Source organism: Arachis duranensis, chromosome 10 (genome assembly GCF_000817695.3).
Source record: "Arachis duranensis cultivar V14167 chromosome 10, aradu.V14167.gnm2.J7QH, whole genome shotgun sequence".
Taxonomy (NCBI): Eukaryota; Viridiplantae; Streptophyta; class Magnoliopsida; order Fabales; family Fabaceae; genus Arachis; species Arachis duranensis.
This window is the reverse complement of record NC_029781.3, coordinates 91,092,672-91,103,068: the sequence shown is the minus strand read 5'-3', so window position 1 is coordinate 91,103,068 and position 10,397 is coordinate 91,092,672.

Genomic DNA, 10,397 nt, shown 5'->3' with positions numbered 1-10,397 from the left:
ATGTTTTATAATTAAAAAATTTAAAATTCAATATTTATAATTTTTAAAAGAAAAACTTTAACATAAGTAGATAAAATAATATATGCAAAATTAATCTTTTTAGTTCAAAAAAAGGTATTACATGCATGAAGAACATGTTAAAAATGCAACCTTTGTATATATCTGGTATGTGTTTTAGAGGTACCATTCCTTATCTCACTTGAAATATTTTTAGAAATTGTTTCTAAGTTTTTGTAAGAAAATCTGACAAATGCTACTTAGTTAAATGATTTAGTGGTTGTTTTTATTTGAACTACTATTCTAGTATGAGTTTATAAATGTAATTTTTTTTTTGAAATTTATGTATAAAATTACGATAGTTCAAAATCGTCATATTTTAAAAAAAAAATCACATAAATTTGTGAAATTGTAAATTTTTTTTATATTCACTTATCAAAATAGCGACAATTTTGTAACTGTTACAAAATTACATGTCCGCACCCTAAATTATAATGCTTTTAGAATTGCTGGTATATTATTTTCGGCGATTTCTCAAAAAAATCCTCTTTATTCAGCATGTCGTTTGTAGTGATCTCTACTTCACAGTGTAAATTTTTTATGTAAGTAATATTAAAGAGTATTCTTAGGCCAATTCCAAGTCGTTTTTCATTTTCATCTGTAACATAAGGATATGATACAACATTATTATATTAATACGGTCAAAACTATATATAAGTGTATTATTTTCATTTGTTCTTAATACATATATACTTTTTAATTTTTTTAGTTAAATTATTTTATTAATTCTTATAATTTTATTAAATTTATAACTAAGTTTATAAATTTAAAAGTTTTAATTGGATTTTTTACATCAATTTTAAATTTATAATCATATTCTTACCATTTCAACAATATTTAAGTTGTTAACAGAATATATTATATATTGAAGTATATTTGTTAGTAGCGTGAGATAAATAAAAATATTTTTGTAATGTTTAATATTAAAAAAGATCTAATTATAAATTTAAAATAGATATAAAGATCTAATTGAACATTTTTAAAATGGAAGGATCTAATTAAAATTTTAAAAAAAATTATAGGAGCTATAAAATAATTTAACTTTTTTTTCATATAGTTCACTAGTAATCTAATAGTACAAAATAAAAGAGTTCGATAATTAGTCAAATAATGGGAGTTCGATCACTCAGTTTGGAAAGGAGAACAAGAGGTTTGAGCTGTAAAAGTAAAAGAATTAGTCACGACTCATTTCATCGGATGGTGAATATTCTAAAAGAGAAAATGATTTCAGTAATAAAGATCAACTATGTTTTTCATAAAACACAATAAATTAGCTAGTCACCAATAAGCTATTTAATAGGATACATATTTGGTGTTCATAACAAAAAGTTGATTATGCTATTGTTAAAAAAAAATATGATTTGAAATATCAATTTGCGTTCTTGAAATATATTTTTAATAAAGATAAATGTAATTAATAAAAATTTTATTGATAATATGACAACAAGAATGTTATTAACTAATAACCAGAATAAATAACATTCTATATTGAATGGAAATTAAACTCAGTAAAGTGAATACCCAATTTTAAGAATAATTTTAATTAATTTTACAGCTTCAACGAAAAGACTAGGTGATCTTTTCGGAACAGGTAAACATATGAATGAGACACTCAAATTATATTATATTTAATTATTTGAAGTGAATGATAAGTAATTGAATTAAGCAGTGGATTGTGATAGATGCATTTTGGATTCATTCACACAGTATTTATTAACTTAATTAACATTAAAATTCAATGCTAAAGACGTGAATCTTTGGAATATATCATAACTACCTACCTTTGAAAAACTTATCAGATATCAACAGACTGCAAAAGTTTGATTCACTAAATCCTTCCGACAATTCAAAATACTTGTGTAACAAGTAAATGCACCTTTCACATTTCAGGACAAGATTAGTTATAAACACTAAACGTTAGCATAAGAGCAAATTCATTCATTTTAATTTATGGGATCTCATCTTTTACGATTTGTTTGGCTTCTAAGTACACGTATACACACCTAAGGTTAGAGGTGAGTTAAGTTAGTTCATAAGCTAATTTAAACTCAATTTATTAATAGTTTGATAAATTAAATTTTTGAAATGAGAAAGTTTAGGAGGTTAATATTTTTATTAAAATTTGATCAGCACGTATTTAATAAAAAAAATAAGTAATTTTATAGTAATAAATATAATTTCATATCATTAAAAATATTAATAATAGTTAATTAATAACTATAAATTATAAAATTTATTAGCTCTCTAACACTTTTTTTTAAATGTTTAATTGTGATAAGGAAAAAGAAGAAAAATAGAAAGATAAGAATTTAAAATAAATAAAGAAATATATTAAAAAGGATAGATTATTGAAATTGAATACAAAGAGAAACATTTTACTTTTTACTTAATTTTTTGACGTAACAAAAAAATGACTCATTAATCTAATTTGTCCACGCCATAGTTTGAAAATTAAATCGAAAGAACTCGTCAACGTTTTACCCAATTCTCCGATGTAACAAGAGAGGGACTCACTAAACTTTATTTGGCTATACCATAGTTTTATCACGAAACCAAAATAAAAATTTTCACACATCTAATCACTGAATGATGCAACTACAATAATTTATGAAGTATTTATAACCTCTTATTAGGTTAAAATAAAGAAAATCCTAAACCCATAACATAAAGTCAATCTAGTAACTAAATAAATAAAATCAAAATACATTAAATTAAATTGAACATTCTAAAAATATAAACTAATAACTTTTAAATAATAATTGATCTCTATATATCACAAATATTTGAAGTACATATCATTTTTCTCCTCTTCAAAAAAAATTTGTGCTCGAATCTTGCCCTTGAAAAATTAGTGTATGAAAAAAACAAATATAAGAAAGATAATTTTTGTTTTTTTTTTCTTTTTGCATTGTATGTTTTTTTTTATTTTTATTTTTTAAATAATGCAATCAACAAGACAACAAAATAACAATAAAACACAAACAAGGAAGATAAGGACAACAAGAATATAAAGAAGAATATGAGAGACACTGAAATTCTTTTTTTTTAGGATACAAAAATAATAAATATAGATTAATAAGAATGAATCTAATACCTAAGATTTGATACCAAATGATAAGAAAATAGAAAGTCAACAAAAAAATATGAAGTAAAACCGAATAAAAAATACATTAAAGTTGAAATAGAAAATAAAAGAAATAAATTGAAATTGAATATAAAGAGAATCACCTACTTTTTATCTAATTTTTTGATACAACAAAAAATAGACTTCTCAACCTAACTTGTCCACACCATAGTTTGAGAATTGGATCGAAAATACTCACTCAACCTTCTACCAAATTTTCCAATATAACAAGAGAGAGACTCACTATTCAACCTCACTTGTCCACATCATGATTTCCTCACGAAACCAAAAATAAGTTTCCACACCTCTAATCATTGAATAACGACTATAATAATTTATGAAGTATTTATATATATATAACCTCTTATTAAGTTAAAATAAAAAAAATTATAACCCCATAACATAAAGTCTAATTTCATAACTAAATAAATAAAATTAAAATATATTCAATTAAATTGAACATTCTAAAAATATAAATTAATAATTTTTAAATAATATTTAATCTTTTTATATCACAAATATTTAAAATACTTATCAAATCGAGTCTAAATTTGAATTTATTTTTTAAATGAGTCGAATTTTAACTCGCATAATCTCAACTTATATAATAAAGTATACCTTTATATATATATGGTACAAAAATATTAAACTTAATTATAATAAAGTATACCTCTTTCACTGTACATTGTTTTGCCAAAAAAAAAAAAATAGTATATCATAAATTCATAATATAGTGTTTCTCACCGTACATACACTTTAAGAGTAGATATGACAAATGTCATTGAAGGAACAATAATTAATTAAGGTGAGTAAGTGGCGGTTGGACTCAGTTCGAATCGACTCATCACGAACAGCGAGCAAAAATTAACGAGTTGCATACTTATTTGACTCTTTTTTTTTAATTTATTATATAATTTTAGCAATTGATTTTTTACTTGATGTCCATACAAATAAAAAAATTTATCGTACATTCGTATATTTTTATAATAAATTATCTAAAATTTTAAAAACTAGTTAATAAAAAAGAGACTTTATATATCTGAAAGGAAAAAGAAAATGGGTTAGACGAATGAGTGTTCGTTCGACTTGAATTTGTTTAACTTGCAAATTATACAAACTGAACCAAATTGACCTAATTTCTAAATAAATAATGATTTTACAGACTTAACTCTCCTATTTTTATGAGCGACCCGAGCTGACTTAAGAATGGCGGCTCATTTTGAAGGCTTTAATTAGCATACAATTTTTTCTGTTAATTTAATGAATTTAGTTGCTATGAGGTGTTTCCCTTGTCAAAAACCATAGTAAACATGTTCAAAATTTTGGCTTTCATCCTCCTCTTAATATACTCATACACACTTAACTACTTAAGCTTTTGTGATAATAATAAATAATTTCATACAATAATTTCAGATTCAACATTTTGAATTAAATTATACATATATAAATATTGATAGTTCACTTTAACGGAGAAAAACAATGCAAAGTGCTATTTTAATTTTCCTAGCTATAATATTAGAGTAATTATGTTAGCTAGAGAATTATTAAACTTTTTTCAATTAATATCAGTTAATATTTTAAAATTATTTTAGTTATTTTAAATTATAAAACATAAATTATAAATGATTAATTTTAAATATAAATTATAAACTTAAATTTTAAAGCTATTTAATATTAAATAATTAAAAGTTAACTTTATATACTTTCTTGTAATATCAATAATTGAAAGTTTTAGATATATATGAGGAAGGTAAAGGAAGAAAGAAGTTATTCACACTATTCCAATATATGTATACTTTATATTGTTACCTCTACACTTGGACTTCCCAATTGGTTGCAACTTCCTCCAATTTTGTCACACTGGCTAGCTACATGCTTGTCATCAAATTCCACACACAATAATTATGTTTTAGAACAAATATATATAAATTAATTAATTAAATCAAACCATCATTAGTTTATTAAGTTTGTTGGCATAGTCTCTCCGTACTCACTTAGGTAGCGTTTGGTAGAGAGACAGAGACTGAAAGACTGAGATTGAGAGACAGAAACTAAAAGACAGATACCGAAATAAATTTTAATATTTTGTTTGGTGCAAAGTGAGAGACAGAAATTGAAACAAGAATAAAACTCTAATCTAATTTGCACAAAGAATAAAATTAGAATTAATTAATTAAAATGAGAATATTTTAGATTAAAATGTTATTAAAATTTCAGTCTCCGTCTCTAAAAATTCAGTCCCCTGTGTCCCTATTTTTTTGAGGTACTGAAATATTGAAATTTTAAAAACAGAGACAAAAATTTTAGTACCAATCTCTGAACTAACAAACATAATACTGTATCTCGATCTCCCAATCTCTCAAAATAAACGCTACCTTAAAGATCACGAATTTGAGTTTTTTTATCTTTCATAATAATAATAATAATAATAGTTTATACATATTCTAATATATAGCAAACGAGCTACATGGTACAATGAGTATGCATGCAGATACAAATTTATACATAGCAGTGAGAAGGTACAGTATTATAGTTGATAGGAATTTTTGTTTAATTTTTGTATAAATTTTTTTATTTTATATTATTTTTTTATTTTTAGTATTTATTAAAAATCGAATTTTTAATTTTTAATTTTAATACTATGTCATGTATACGTGCCTTAATAACAACATTCTTCAATAATAATATGTGTCAGCAGCATGCAGGAGGAGACCGTCGTCAACTCTTAATATATATATATACACGACAGAACTATATAGCATTATTTTGTATTTTTTGGTGGTGATAGGATTATTCTAAAGAAATAATTAGGAATTGAAAATTATTATAGAAAGTAGAAACGCCAAAATGGTGGCGACAGTGTTGCCTTAACAGCAGCCATGCTTTTCGCTACTCTTTGCTCTGCCTTTTAGAATAAGCAAATTAAACCATACATATCTCATTACTAATCTACCAACATACACATATTTATACATATATAAATATAAATATTTTTAATTAAATATTTGGTGATGAATTTATTAATTCTACTTACGTCAATTTAATTAATTATGTCTCCAAGCTAAGGTTAGGGTGCCAGAAATTAATTTAATAATAGAGTAAAAATTAGTGTAATTTAAATATATTAATGTATGGTGTGTAATATATAGATGTAAATCTGTAATATCATAGACCTGTAAAACATAATTTATATTTTACAGAAAAAATGAAATAGTTATTGTCAAACGTAACATACATTTTGTAGGAAGGTGCAACCAGAAGACGAAACATGTTTCCCTATCCCTTGTATGAAGACTAGAGTTAGGTTTGATTGCGTTGGAACACGCCAAATACGACTTGTGTTTTGCAGGTGGTCAGAACAAAGCGCAAGTTACATTTTGCAGTACCTTTCGTTACATGTTTAACACGTGTAAGTGAAGGTGATGAGAGGGTGGTCTTTATATCTGCGTTTTAGAATTTGAATTTGAATGTAAAGGAAGGATGATAGTGTGCATAGTATGAGTTGAAGGAATGCACTTGAGTTGAAAGAAGGAAGAAGATCACTGAGGAAGAGGAAAAAGGTTGAGTGAGGAAAAAAGTTACTGAAAGAACATGATTCGTGATTTTATATTACCCCAAAAACATATTATTGAATTTCTAAATCACCCTCAATGGGTGGTGATCTGGTCATTATAACTCGACGGATACAAGTTATAATTCGGAGATTAGGTCTGATCTGTTCTTATAAGTCGGCCACGTAATTTATAGCTCGGCCACTTGCAAATTCAAAACAAAGTAGTTCGTGATCCATCCGTATAAGTCGGCCGTGTGTGCTATAATTCGGCTATGTTCAGCAAATTCAAAAAAGAGAACGGTTACTTACTGATAACCCAAAAAAGACCTTTTCAAAGAAGCCACTAAACAATTCTCTGCGAGATTCTCGAACCGTATCCATGCCTCATATCTCGGAATGAGGAGAACATACCACAATCAAGTCATATACAAATCTTATATAAACAGAACCAAGTAAACATAGCAGGATAAGTACACAGAGAACTCTTCCTTTTATTATCTCTTTCAAAGAAAGCTAAAAAACTCTTTCTGACTTGAGTATTGGAGTCTCTTTGCAGGTCCCAACCTCCTCTGGTGTTTCTTGATGGCTGAAGTATAGCTCAGCATTTGTGCTCTTAGGACAGAAAACTCCATACACACGGAAGAAGGAGTTATACCTCGGCACCAGATGGAGTTATACCTCGGCTCAGATTACTAGACAGGAAAAGGCGGTAATTATTTTTTTAAATTTTCAAACCTTTTTATTTATATCTTTTATTTTGATTAACTAATTTTAAAGTTTCTTTGTGCAGCTACATTTTATTTGGGACGCTGAGTACGATGTTACAATAAGGAAGATATACGATCATCGCATGGGTCGGCGGCTGCAATAAATGCTGGAGGATGTTCATGAGGGACGGGATCATCTCACGACCTAGTTCCGTTAGGAAATTAAGAAGGCTTTGTTAGTTCACTGGGAGACTGACGAAGGGTTCAGGCATTATCGTTCAAGTATACCGGCAGCTCAGCGACCTTCATAAAGACTAAGACCAGACTAGTATGTAGTGTAACGTCCCTTCTAACAAAATACCTTACTTAAGTCATGGTATTTCCACTAGCAAGAATATTACGTAACCTTTCCTAATATTAACTACTTAATTACTGAACCTTTATATCGATATAGCGTTCTAATTTTGTGAAAATACCAAAAAATTTTGTTCAAATAAAATCATTCATCAAAGATCTTCAAACAATAATAGTCACATAATTATTAATAATAATAAATGTTATTCGAGTAATTTCAAAAAAAGCTCAAATATAACACATATACCTCTGTATAAAATAAAATCTTATGCAACAAGAGTGAGAGGACTCTATGAAAGCAACTGAAATCATAAGCAAATCCTACTAATCGTCTGCAACTTCATACTGAATCTTCGAACCTGTGTCACTGAAAGGGTGAAAAAATTTTAGGGTGATCCTAATCATATTATTTCAATGCAACATGTGTAGTTAAAATCGTTGGATCGCGTTGCAACATTGGCGGAGACGCTCAAGTACACTCACACTTTAAAGGAGAACAAAGAGAGATTTATTGGTCAACGGTCTCAGGATCATTATGGAGTAAACATCTAATCTTGTGATATAAAATCAGAGATTAACTATATAACTGTTGTATTAATCATTATAACACGTGCTACACAGGAGTCCTACACGCAGAGACTAGAGGTCGCGACTCAACAAACTCAGCAAAGTGGAGAGGATGCCGATGGCTTTGCTGCTTCAGTCGTTGATTCCGATGCAGTTTGGCGTGAGACTGCCTCAGCACCGTACAAGAACTGCGTATACGAGTTGGGGTCATTTTTCACCGGCAGTCTTCGCACTTCCACATTAAGGTTATCGTCCGCCTCTGCCACCAGTCGAGCTGTCAACCCTGAGGAAGGCATTAATTTAAAACTACAGGTGCAGGAGTTCACCCGCAGCCTTCACAAGCAGAATCAAGAGCTGACCGATTATTGAGATACATCAAAAGATTCTCGTACATGTGACGGACACAGATGACCTTAGGCTGGAGTGGAGGGAGCAGCTAAAATGGCTTCAGCAGATGGAGGCTCAGATGGATGTGTACCAGACTCAAATGCGCGCCGCTGGCATCATCCCTACTGGGGCAGTACCGTTATTGGTGACAGTGGTCCAGCTGGTGTAACACATAGACAGCACCGTCTTCTACACCGTTCTAGCAAGACCATGAGAACGACGACGACATCGATGACTACTTGAATCTTTAGTGATTAAGGCTTCATTTTATGTTTCATTGTATGTATTTGATTTATTAGACTTGTAATTTATTTGAACATTTGATATTTAATATTACATAATTGGTTTTTCTTATTTGTAAATTGACTATTAATTGTATAAAAAATAAATTTAAATAACAAATAAAAATTAAAAAAAATAACGTCACAATTTTTTTAAAAAAAATTGACATTACCGTCAAATTTACCGAGAGAATAATCTGACGGTACACTACACGAAAATGGAGCATTTATAACAAAAAATTTGTATCAAAACTAAAATTGCTACAAAATATTCTTATTTTGTAAGAACAAAAAAATTTGTTACAAAACATTTCAATATTTTGTAACAATGTAATTTTTTGTTACAAATTATGTTGGCTTTCATATCGAATTGTTGTTTTGTTATAAAATATTATAATATTTATAACAAAAGATTATATTGTTGTAAAATTCAAAATATTTTGTAACAAGATATTTATTTGTCTCAAAAGTTCTAAATATTTTGTAACAAAAAATTAATTTGTCACAAAATACACCATTTTTGTAACAAGTTATTTATTTGTCACAAAATTCAAAGATTTTTTGTAACTAATAAAAAAATTTATTTCAACATATTAAATGTAAGTCTTTGAATTTTTAAAAATTAACATATTGAATTATTTATGATTTATTATATTTATTTAAGATTTTATATTCAAAAATTTATTTTACTAAGAATATTTAACTCAAATTAACAATACTTTGAGTTTAAAATTATTTTAAAAATTAAATATATGATACAATTAGTATTGGGTTAGCCCAATTAGACAATTATACTATAAATAGGAGTATGATGTAATAATGTAGGATATGCATGATGTAATTGGAAACTCTATTTTCTCTCTTTGGCCCTAATTCTAGGGATTTCTCTTCCATTCTCTCTGATTATCTCTAATTCTCTCTAGTTCTTGATACAAATTCGTATCAAATACAAATTCGTATCAAATGGTGCTTTCATTGAACACCATGCCAAATTCTTATGATGACACAATTTGGGATCAGATTCAATCTAGCTTAGATCGCTTGAATTCAGATTATGAAAAACGATCCAAGATACTTGCAGAAATTCAAGCAACTTGCACCAAAATTTGTGCAACCTTGCACAATCATCAACAACTCCAGCAGCATCCAATTTTCCAGATTCAAGCCAAATCAGAATCACATTTGCACTTGCTCCACAAGAATTCAACAAATCCAGCGGCAGATATCTCATCACTTCCAATTCTGCAAGTTCAGACGCTAGAATCAGATTATACAGAACCAGGTTCAGCAACCAATTCAACCAAAATCCAGAAGCAGATATTTCAGAGGCAGAAAATTCGACAAATCTCAGATGGACAAGTCAAGAA